Source organism: Myotis yumanensis, unplaced genomic scaffold, assembly GCF_028538775.1.
Source record: "Myotis yumanensis isolate MYYU_CA2020_CCGP unplaced genomic scaffold, mMyoYum1.0.hap1 SCAF_3, whole genome shotgun sequence".
Classification (NCBI taxonomy): domain Eukaryota; kingdom Metazoa; phylum Chordata; class Mammalia; order Chiroptera; family Vespertilionidae; genus Myotis; species Myotis yumanensis.
Window position 1 is genome coordinate 41,379,719 of NW_027223754.1, and position 10,531 is coordinate 41,390,249.

Genomic DNA, 10,531 nt, shown 5'->3' on the forward strand with positions numbered 1-10,531 from the left:
CTATGGGAGCACACTGACCACCAGGGGGCAGCTCCTGCATTGAGCGTCTGCCCCCAGTTGGTGAGTGTGTGTCATAGTGACCAGTGATTCCCAGTGGCTCTGCTGTTAGGGTCAGTTTGCATATTACCCTTTTATTATATAGGATAGAGGCCTGGTGCATGGGTGGGGGCCAGCTGGTTTGCCCTGAAGGGTGTCCCAGATTAGGGTGGGGGTCCTGCTGGAGTACCTGGCCAGCCTGGGTGAGGGGCTGAGGGCCATTTTCAGACTGTCCACACCCCCTTCAGGGTGGGGGTCCCTGCTGGGGTGCCTGGCCAGCCTGGGTGAGGATCTGAGGGCTGTTTTCAGGCTGGCTACAGCCCCTTTGTGGGGGGGGGCGTTTCACCCCTGGGGTGCCTGGCCAGCCTGGGTGAGGGGCTGATGGCTGTTTGCAGACTGGCCACAGTCTCTTCAGGGTGGGGGTCCCCGCTGGGGTGCCTGCCTAGCCGGGGTGAGGGGCTGATGGCTGTTTGCAGGTTGGTCAAGCTCCCCAGCAGGGACCCTCACCCCATGAGGGTGTGGCCATCCTGGGTGAGGAGCTGATGGCAGTTTGCAGGCTGGCCACAGCCCCCAGCCACCCAAGCTCCCAGTGGAGGCTGGCTGAAAGCAGGTATCTGGGATTTATTTAGCTTCTATAATTGAAACTTTGTTGCCTTTTGCGAAGGCCACAGCTGGCTGGAGCAGGTGGGAAGCTTGGCTTCCTCCATCACCTGGGCAACCAAGCCTCCTGCTTACTCCAGCTCTGTGGCTGCTGGCCACCATCTTGGTTGGGTTAATTTGCATATAGTCGCTCTGATTGGCTGGTGGGCGTGGCTTGGACATAGCAAAGGTGCGGTCAATTAGCATCTTTGTCTTTTATTAGTGTAGATTTTTAATCTTTTTTTTCTTCTCCTTAAATAAGACCCTTTAATATGGCATGTAATACTAGTTTGGTGGTGATGAACTCCTTTAGCTATTTCTTGTCTGGGAAACTTTATCTGTCCTTCAATTCTAAATTATAGCTTTTCTGGGTAGAGTAATCTTGGCTGTAGGTCCTTGTTTTTCATCACTTTGAATATTTCTTGCCAGTCCCTTTTGGCCTGCAAAGTTTCTGCTGAGAAATCAGCTGAAAAGTCTTAAGAAAGTTCTCTTGTAGGTAACTTACTGCTTTTCTCTTGTTGCTTTTAAGATTCTCTCTTTGTCTTTAACCTTTGGTATTTTAATTATGATGTGTCTTGGTTTGGGCCTCTTTTGGTTCTTCTTGTTTGGGAATCTCTGTGCTTCCTGGACTTGTACATCTATTTCTTTCACCAGGTTAGGGAAGTTTTCTGTCATTATTTTTTTTCAAATAGGCTTTCAATTTCTTGCTCTCTCTTTCTCTCTCTCTTTCTCTCTGCTCCTTCTGGTACCCCCATGATTTGAATGTTGGTATGTTTGAAATTGTCCCAGTGGCTCCTTACACTATCTTCCTTTATTTTTAAAAAAATATATTTTTTTGATTTTTTACAGAGAAGAAGGGAGAGAGATAGAGAGTTAGAAACATCAATGAGAGAGAAACATTGATCAGCTGCCTCCTGCACACCCTCTCACTGGGGATGTGCCTGCAACCAAGGTACATGCCCTTGACAAGAATTGAACCTGGGAGGAGAGAGACCAAGATGGCGGCGTAGGTAAACACCGGAGACCGCTGCCGCAAACAACCATTTCAAAAATACAACTAAAAGACTGAACGGACATCACCCAGAACCACAGGAAGGCTGGCTGAAGAGAGACTCTACAACTAGAAGGAAAGAGAACAGCAAATCGAGGCTCAGAGGCGGCGCAGTGTGGAAAATACAAAGGTACCGAGGTGCGCGCGCAAAGCGGGCTGGTGGCTGAGGGCGCGGTTGTCGTTTTCTGCCGGGAGTGAGTCTCAGACTCTGAGCTCCAGATCCGGGCGAGTCTCTAGGGACCCAGACTCAAACGGGAGAAGCGGGATTATCCGGCATCAGTGGGAACCTGAGGGCAGCTTTCTCTCCGAGGTTTGCAGGGGCTGCCGGGGTTCTGAGAAGCAGAGCCTCTGGGAACGGGACTGAGCGTGGCCATAACTGCTCCCTCCGCCCGCCCTGTTGATCCCGCCCCGCCCAAAACCTGCGCACAGCCATTTGCCGATTGCCTCAGGCAAAGGCTGGATTAGCACCTCCCCAGAAGGCAGACGTTTTCCACACAGCTGATTTCCACAGCCAGCCGGCCTGGTGGTCAAACCCCTCTAGTGTTAACTACAACAATTAAGGCTTGGCTAGAACAAGACTGCGCACAGAGACCACAAGGGGGTGCACCAAGAAAGCATAAAAGATGCGGAGACAAAAAAACATGACAGAAATGGAGGATATGGAGCTAAGAATCGCAATTTTGAGGGCTTGCCATAAATTTGTGCAGAGCCTCACGAAAACTAATGAGACCCTCGATGCTACGATAAAGAAATTAGAAAGTAAGCATACACGGACTGAAATAAAGAATATTACACCCAATAGCAGACCAGAGGAGTACAATAATCAAACCAAAGATTCGACAAAAAACACCCAATTGGAAAAGCAAAATGAAAAAAGAATCCGAAAGTGTGAAGATAGTGTAAGGAGCCTCTGGGACAGCTTTAAGCGGACTAATATCAGAGTCATTGGAGTGCCAGAAGATGAGAGACAGCAAGATATTGAAAACCTATTTCAAGAAATAATGGCAGAAAACTTCCCCCACCTGGTGAAAGAAATGGACTTACAGGTCCAAGAAGCGCAGAGAACCCCAAACAAAAGGAATCCAAAGAGGACCACACCAAGACACATCATCATTAAAATGCCAAGAGCAAAAGACAAAGAGAAAATCTTAAAAGCAGCAAGAGAAAGAGGCTCAATTACCTACAAGGGAATACCCATACGACTGTCAGCTGATTTCTCAACAGAAACTTTGCAGGCCAGAAGGGAATGGCAAGAAATATTCAAAGTGCTGAATACCAAGAACCTACAACCAAGATTACTTTATCCAGCAAAGCTATCATTCAGAATTGAAGGTCAGATAAAGAGCTTCACAGATAAGGAAAAGCTAAAGGAGTTCATCACCGCCAAACCAGTATTATATGAAATGCTGAAAGGTATCCTTTAAGAAGAGGAAGAAGAAGAAAAAGGTAAAGATACAAATTATGAACAACAAACATGCATCTATCAACAAATGAATCTAAGAATCAAGTGAATAAATAACCTGATGTACAGAATGAACTGGTGATTATAATAGAATCAGGGACATAGAAAGGGAATAGACTGACTATTCTTGGGGGAAAAAGGGGTGTGGGAGATGCGGGAAGTGACTGGACAAAAATCATGCACCTATGGATGAACACAGTGGGTGGGGAGTGAGGGTGGAGGGTGGGGTGGGAGCTGGAAGGAGGGGAGTTATGGGGGGAAAAAAGAGGAACAAATGTAATAATCTGAACAATAAAGATTTAATTTAAAAAAAAAAAAAAAAAAAAAAAAAAAAAAAAAAAAAAAAAAAAAAAAAGAATTGAACCTGGGACCCTTGAGTCCGCAGGCTGATGCTCTATCCACTGAGCCAAACTGATTAGGGCATATCTTCCTTTTTTAAAATTTCTTTTTCTTTTTTTTGCTATTCTGATTGGGTGGTTTTTGCTTCCTCAAATTCCAAATTGTTGATTTGATTCTGGACTTCATCTACTCTACTATTGATTCCCTGTAAATTATTCTTCACTTCAGTTACTGTCTCCTTCATTTCTGACTGGTTCTTTTTTATGGTTTCCATGTCTTTTTTTTTATGCTGTTGAGGAAGGTTCTCACTAAGTTCATTGACCATCCTTATAACCAATGTTTTGAACTCTGCATCTAGTAGATTGCTTAGCTCCATTTTGTTTAGTTCTTTTCTGGAGTTTTCTCCTGTTGTTTCATTGGGACATATTTCTTAGTCTCCTCATTTTGGCAACCTCCCTGTGTTGTTTCCATGAATTAGGTAGAGCTGCTATGTCTCCTGGGCTTGGTAGAATGGCCTTAGGAAGTGCCCCCTTTACCACCCTGTGTGAGCTGTATTCACCTTCCTCTTATAGTTGAGCCTTGATTGCTATTGGCATAGAGATTTACCCCCTTGATTGGCTGCAAGGACTGGCTTTGACCACTGACCACCATAGAGAATCAGCTGTGCAGGGGTCCACCCCATAGAGCAGGACTAAGTTTAGCAGTGCTATGGTGCTTGCTGAGTCCACCCCTTGAGTGTGTCACTTGTAGAGGTGGTTGGGTAGTGGTGCTTTGACATGGCCTGAAGCTGTCTACCAGGTGTTCTGGCTATGGGACCTCCCAGGAAGTGCAGTTAAGGTCAGCTGCCACCTGTGTTCTGCTCAGGACCACCAGATGTGAGCTACAAAGTGATCTGCAGATGGATGCTACCTGTGTTAGACTTGGAGGTGCTCAGGAGAGGCCAAGCTGTGGACCAAGGCTGGCTGCTGCTAGTGCTGAGCCTGGGGCCACTTAGCATGAGGTACACTGAAGCCAGATGCTGCTAGTTTGAGAGATTTTAAGAAAGTCTGGAGCATGAGCCAAGACAGGTCATTCATATGGAAAAGCTACTGGGAACAGCTTGGGAGGGCATGCAAGATGGGTGAAGTGGGGTCTTAGGAAAACACCAGGGCAGGGCAAAGAGTGTAGGCCAGTGACTCAGATATGGCACCTACCTGCCAGCTTTTCTGGGAGAGGGCTCCAAAAAGGAACAATAACCTCTACCAGCACTTTTGTTTGGCAGAACACTGCCACCCAGCTCTCATCCTGATGCCAGAGAATTCAGTTCCACCCTGTTTCATTACCAAGAAACTTGGTCAAGAGAGGTTAGGTATTGCTCAACTCCCAAAATGTAATATACTTAGAGTCCTAGAATCTTGGAAGTAATCTAGAAGCCATCTACAGTGGTTATTAAACATTTTCAAGCAATAAATACTTTTTTCCTTCTTGAACAATATTTTTATGACATCCTACTATGTAAAACAAATAAAGCAGAATTTTCTTATAATACATCTTTTTAATTTGAATTGTATTCTGTGACTTATGTTAGCATCAGTCAGTGAGAACAGTACAGCTATTTAAAAAAATACAAAACCCATAATTGGGGCTGTGGTATCTGGTTTCAGTCTTCTATTGGATTTAGTAAGCCTCCATAAAATTCAAATCAAAATGCAAATTGAATCTCAGAAGTACCCCAAGATATTCAGCATACCTCTAATCTAGTTCATCACATTAGTCATGGACCCAACAGGAAACAATTTGCACTCTCAAATTAGGGTGCTTTCAGGACAGTCTAAACTTATTAAAGCATTTTGAAAAGCTGGTATAATATCCCAGGGCAGGTAATAGTGAAGTTGTTACCACCAGTAGACCTGAGGGTGGAGGAGAGGGAGCAGTTACCAGAGGATGGGAGGATATGACTGCATAGAGGTCTGCTTTTTGTGTGTTTTGTTTTAATCCTTATCTAAGGATATTTTTTTTCCAGAATGGAAGGGAGGGAAGAGGGGAGAGAAAGAGAGAAACATTGATGTGAGAGAGATGTATTAATTGGTTGCCTTCTGCATGAGCTCCAACCGGGGCTGGGGATCGGATATGCCAACCGAGGTACGTGCCCTTGACCAGGATTTGAACCCATGACCCTTGGGTCTGAGGGCTGACACTTTAACCACTGAGCTAAACAGGCCAGGGCTACAGGGCTGCTTTGAAGAGCAGGAGAAGGATCTTGCTGCTCCCAGTAGACCCTGCAGGAAAAGAGCAGGGGGGTAAGTATCCAGTTGGACTCTGCTTCCTCCTAACCTCTTCCTGGGGCTACTCATTGGCAAACACCAACCAGAAACCAGAGGGCAAAAGAGACTTTGATGCAATTCCTGCATGTCAGCCTCCCAAGACCAAGAGCAGGTTAGAGAGGGTGGAGAATGAGGATAGAGGGACCTGTGGACATTATTCATTACCTCTTTTTTAAAGATAGCAAGAATGGAGGCTCAGAGAATTGAGATGACTTGCCCAAGATTAGGGGCAATGATAAGAATCTAAGTCTTCCAATCCCCAGTTCAACCCTCTTTCCACTATTCTTTTTCATCCCTCTAGTCTGAGGACAATTCTAGATTCAGAAATGCTAATGTCATCCATTGGATGTTTCGATCTGGAATTAAAGGGACAGGCTTAGCATAGTCTAGTAATTTCCTATATTAGGGTCAACTGGGATCCAATGCTGTTATGTAGTTCTTTGCAAGTCTAAGGACAAACCACAGCTATTTAGGGAAATAATATGGCATGGAGCTCTTTGGAACTTCTATCCCACACTTGCAGGTCAGCCACTTTCTCATAAGGGTCAGGAAGTATGTCAGCCAAACAATGTCAGGGAGTACACGGAACATGGGTGCTAATTCTGCCCCAGAAATATCCAAGAGGATCTATGTCTATAAAAGCCTAATAGCTGCAGAGAGCTCTTGATCCCTGGTGACATTTGTACTATATTCAGCATGCCTCCCAAAGGTTCTACTTTTGGCCTGCTTCTTATAGGACATTTGCCTTTAGAAAGAACTCTTCTAAAAGAACATTCTCATCAACATGGTTAACGACTATAGCCTAGTACTTGTCGCTATAATTTGGGAGAATGAGTCGTGAGGATCCCTTGACCATGAACTCCAAGACATTTGCAGTTTGAAATATGTTATGTGTGGTTTGTGTCTTATAATTTCTTTGACTTAGTTGGACACTAAGGATGAGCAAGCTTTGTGGTTAGGTGAAGGCTATTTATTAATGGTGGGGAACCTTTTCTCTGCCAAGGGCCATTTGGATATTTATAACATCATTCTCAGGCCATACCAAATCATCAACTTAAAAATTAGCCTGCTACTGGTATATCTGGTCAAACATTTAATTAACTCACCCCTAATGTTTTGGCAGGGCCAGACCAAATGATTTCTCGGGGCCTTATACTGCCCGCGGGCCAGAAGTTCCCCACACCTGGTTTAGGGCAAAGCAGTCAACTCACAAAGAAACCCAAGCCAGAGTCTTTGCAAACCCTAAGCATCCTGGGTATCCCCTCACCATAGGTAACCATCACGTGGCTGCTCCTAGCTAACCTCACCTAGCTTCCCCGGGATGCATTCTCATCTTGTGGACCAATTGTATCCTTTCTCCATGGCTGCCTCTTTCAGTTTACTGATGTCCTGTCTGGCTTTTAATAAGCTATTTGCTCAGTCATGGTTGACTGGGGTACGTAGACATAAACGCTGTGCGTTTTTCTTTCATGGAGTGTTTAGGGCACTTGGGTAACCTTGGTATCCCAAGCGATTGAAGGGTCATTGTGACCTTCTCTCCTTCATTTCTCTTTTTTAAGGGTAGTTCAGCTTCCTTTTAGTTGTTCAGATTAAACAGCAACGATTTGCTGTGCCTTGGGCAAGGCTGGTTCTTGTCTGTGCCGTTAACACAATTCATCTGCAGCTGTGCACTGTTCTAATGGGGGCAGTACTACCCAGGGACCTTGTTTTGACCTAGAACACTTTGTAACTTCCCTTATTGTTTAGGATTATAATGTACTGCAGTAAGACTACTTATATTTAAATGGACGTGACCACTAGACTATTCTCTGTAGAAAACAGTTTGGCACTATAAGAGAAGGTCTTTTGGATATAATCTGAGAGAGTTCTAAAAGATCTTCTTATAAAAAGCGTCACCATAAATTACTCCTGAAGGGTGAACCTGCATGAACAATATCACCCCAGGGCTGCAGTCCCGTCCTTGATCTAGTATATAATGAAGTCACATAGTGCAGTGGTAAAAGGCCAGTCAGTGTTTCAGAGTCACAGCAGGAATATCAGGAGAATCAGGTTTTCTGTAGGCCCAGGTAGGCTATTTGACCTTTACAGGTGCCAGGGGAGGAAAAGGGTAACGAAGTCTGGGTCCCTGCTGTAAATACACATGCATTTTCTCACTTGATTTAAATGTAATGAAAAAACCCCACACACCAACCTTTAATAATACAATTAGCTTGGGTTCCTCTTGCTGATTCATTAATCACTCTTCATTGCTATCTGCAATATCTAAAATCTCGTGTGATTCTAATGAATGAACTACTCTATAATTACATCTATTTTAAATAGCTTTTACTTATTTTCTTCTATAAATGTCTCATTTACACTTAAAAGCACATATTTTATTTCTCATCTTTTAGGAATTGGCAAATGTTATACAGCACATGGTTAATACTAGTAGTAGGTTTGACCTATCTATTCAGTCAAGTTATAGTTTTATTAACAGGATTAAGATTTAGGAATAGATTTTTAATTGTTTGGTGTATATTAATAGTTCAGGTTTTTTTGGTGTTTTTTTTGTTTGTTTATCCTCACCCGAAGATATTTTCCCATTTATTTTTAGTGGAGTGGAAGAGAGAGGGAAAGACAGAGAGAAAGATCAATAGGAGAGAAACACATCAATTGGTTGCCTCTTGCATGAGCCCTGACCAGGGCCTGGGCTGGGGAGGAGCCTGCAACCAAGATATGTGCCCTTGACTGGAATCAAACTCGGGACCCTTTGGTCCGCAGGCCAATGCTCTATCCACTGAGCCAAACCGGCTAGGGCTGTGGTCGGCAAACTGCGGCTCACGAGCCACATGCGGCTCTTTGGCCCCTTGAGTGTGGCTCTTCCTAAGCCTTAGGAGTACCCTAATTAAGTTAATAACAATGTACCTACCTATATAGTTTAAGTTTAAAAAATTTGGCTCTCAAAAGAAATTTCAATCGTTGTACTGTTGATATTTGGCTCTGTTGACCAATGAGTTTGCCAACCACTGGCTAGGGCAAGCCTTCCATTTTAGATTTATAGAAATCTATAAATCTGTGCACTTAGGCACCCACCCTTAGAATTAGTGCTTACCAATAATCAGTTTTGCTTTTCTTCTGTACAAGTTTATGCCAGATATATTTGTTATTGTAATTAAGTACTTTATTGAAATATATAAACTGAAAAAATATAAAGGTGAAATGAAAGAGAGTTGTCTTTAATATATACATCAGCACAATGAAGTGAATTAGTTATGCAAATAATAATAATAATAAAACCTTGAGAGTATTTGCTTAGGAAGTTTTCAATATTCAGTATTTTTGGAAGTGTCAATGAAGTACTGATGGGGTAGTCATAATAATCTGGCCGGTCATAATAATCTGACCACTCAGTGTATATATTGATTTCAGAGAAGAAGGGAGAGGGAGAGAGAAATAGAAACACATTGATTGGCTGCCTCCTGCACGCCCCACACTGGGGACTGAGCCTGCAACCCAGGTATGTGCCCTGACCGGAAATCAAACCGTGATGTCCTGGTTGATAGGTTGATGCTGGCCAGGGCAAGAGTTGTCTTTTTTAAAATGAAAACTTAATAGAATGGATTGAGAAACACTTAAAGGCAAGTGACTAAAAAGGGCTGTTGAATTAGGCGTAGGTGAGGCAACTACTAATGACTGGGGAACAATTCTTAAAGTTGGTCAGAATAGCAAACATAGGTGATGATCAGAGATTTGGTTTAAAATCAAGGGCGATGATGGGAAATCAAGTCACAGGCCCTAAACTAAAATAAATGGCTTTGATCTGAACTGCATAATTTGCATGAAGTGCCATGAGTTTTACAGTAAGTGAAACATGGCTTGGGTGTTGGAGAAATGAGATGGCATCTAAATTTTGTGCATTATTCATGTGGAGAGATTATCTACTAATCAACTGCCTGCTCAAAAATTACATTTGAAATCAAAGTGAAAATTATGTAGTATTCTTTTTAAAATAAAATTTTCACCTTTAAAAAAAATTCACCAAGCAACTACCAGTCTTGATTGTGTTGAAAAGTGGGATTTTTACAGTAAATGTATTTTAAAATCTATAAGTAGGGTTATGGAGTAGGCATAGCAATGTGATGGAAAATTTAAAATGTCAGTACATCAAGACCAGAGTTATAGGTGAAATCTGTCCAATTAAAAACCCTTCCCTTCCCTTCCCTTCCCTTCCTTCCACTCCTCTCTCCTGTTCTCTCCCTTTCATCCATGGACAGGAAACTTTTTTTTAATGCAAAGTTTAGTCATTTTATATGTATTCTAATTACTGATTAATTATAGGTATATTTCTATCATCTGTCTTTTTTGTGTGTGTGTACTTGTTCTTTGCCTCTCTCTGGCCTTTCTGCTGGCTCAGAAGCTACACATTTTATTTCTATTCTTTTGGTGACTACTCTTAAGATTTAACATACATACTTTATATTAAAAAGACCAAAGTTAATCATTCTCTTTACCTTCGTCCTACATATTCAAGAACATCTTACCTCTAATCTCTCCTCTGCCCTCCCATTTGAAATGCAATAGGTCTCCAGCATCAATTGCAGTCCCTATATTAATTTCCTAGGGCTGCCATAACAAAGTACAACCATCTGGGTGGCTAAAACAACAAAGTTTATTGTCTCACAGTTGTGGAGGCTAAAAGTCCAAGATCAAGGTAGGATT